Raw genomic sequence first — 1,822 nt, 5'->3', positions numbered from 1 at the left:
GTAATCTGGATGATGAAGAGATTTGGAGTCCTTATAACATGAGCAATTATTGAAAAAAAATCTGGATATTTTTTCTAAATAGATATTACTTATTAAGAGTAAAAGTTACAAGAGTATATAGCTTATAAAAAACTTTATAAAACTTTATAAAAAACTTATAAAAGCTAATGAAAAAATAGACCTTAGTCATTTGGGAGGTAGTGTTGTGGCTTAAAGTTCATATTTTACTGTCCCCCTCAATTTCTGTCCTTTCCTGTTCTCTCATTTCTCTAATCAAAAATCAAAGGTTTTCTCTCCCTCCTTTGTTACCTTGCACCCCCTTGTCTTGTTATTTTATATGCTGTAGATAAATGAGATCATCTCATATTTGTATTTATTCTTCTATTTAATTTGCCTAACATAAAATGCTAAAGTTTCACCCAAGTTGTAGTAAACTGCATGATTTTGTTATTGCAGCTGCATAGTATTCCATTTTATATATATATATCACAGACTATTTTTTCACTAGGGCATAACAGAGATGGTGGTAAGCACCCTTAGATACATTGGTTGTGTAGAGGTGTGAAAGCTGCATACCTCTAAATCATAGAGTGATCAATATTATAAGAATAGGAACCAACAATAACCAAATTTAAAAATTTACCTTGAAAAGAAGCAGACTGGGAGGATTGAGGAGGGAACTCAGAGACATTGATGGAGGGAGTTAATGCTAGTGGTGAGATTTGTATTATACTGTACTTTATGACTGAAATAATATTATGAACAACTCTGTAAATCACAGTGCCTTAATTTAAAAAATAAGAATAAGGATATTTAAAAAAAATTTAGGTTTGTGCTCACTTCAGCAGCACATATACTAAAACTGGAACGATACAGAGAAGATTAGCATGGCCCCTGCATGAGGATGACATGCAAATTTGTGAAGCGTTCCATATTACTATAATTATGTTTGTAATCAAGGTGTTTAAATAAAGATATTAAAAAAAGATAATCTAAAAAATTTAGATTTGGGGGCAGATTGATTGCGTATAGAATTTAGCTCTACCACTTACTAGCTTCTTAATCTTATTCACATTGTTTAAGTACTCTTAAACTCTGCATTCCCTCATCTACCAAAATAATAACATATATGTCTTTAGGATTAAATTAACTCAGTGTTATAAAATAGGATAGTATATTTTAAAAAGTTGATATATTTTAATTTTAAAATTCATTAAATTGTTCCTTCTGTTGAAAAAATATAACTAATGAACATGATTTTGATGATTGTAAAAGTATTCCACACACCGAATCTCTAACCCCAGGTGAACAAATCTAAATCAGGGTCACACATGAAATAATTCGAACCAGGTTGAGAGTAAAATACATGTAACCTGGATAGTCTTCTACCTCATACGAAGAACAAGCTGCCTGCCAGAACTGCCATTTTAATTGAGTACAGAGAGCACCTCTAGGTGGGGCAGTAAGAACAGATAGCTCAGGCTAGCCTGAGCCAGACCCACCCAGGTTTACAAGTAAGACAGTCTCTGTTTTGGGGTGAATCCAAGTTGTAAGCAAACATACAAAGGAACAAGGGATGATCTTTGTTTTAGGTAAAATAAGGTGTAACCTAACAGATGATGGTACAGTCAGGAAAGGCAGTGATGAAAAGGAAAGAAAGGTTATAGGAGTGTATGGGGAAATGAGTTTATTTTTGCATATAATGGAATAAATGTGGCTGAAGAAAAATGCACCACCATAACAGTTCAAATTATGATACCTTAAAATATCTAGTGAGATACAATAATAAATCTAGTTTGAACAGAAACTGATCACTCTGTGT

At 32.5% G+C, this 1,822-nt stretch overlaps 1 non-coding gene across 1 annotated transcript; it reads left to right on the top strand.

The window, feature by feature from the left end:
- The first annotated feature begins 832 nt into the window (after positions 1-832).
- Positions 833-939, top strand: LOC126025882 (U6 spliceosomal RNA). Its single transcript, XR_007501535.1, has one exon. It is a non-coding gene; the product is annotated as a U6 spliceosomal RNA (small nuclear RNA).
- Positions 940-1,822: the final 883 nt, after the last annotated feature.

This window comes from Suncus etruscus, chromosome 1 (assembly GCF_024139225.1).
Source record: "Suncus etruscus isolate mSunEtr1 chromosome 1, mSunEtr1.pri.cur, whole genome shotgun sequence".
In the NCBI taxonomy this organism is placed as follows: Eukaryota; Metazoa; Chordata; class Mammalia; order Eulipotyphla; family Soricidae; genus Suncus; species Suncus etruscus.
Note: the sequence above shows the minus strand (reverse complement) of the source record. Positions and strands in the feature narration are given on the sequence as shown.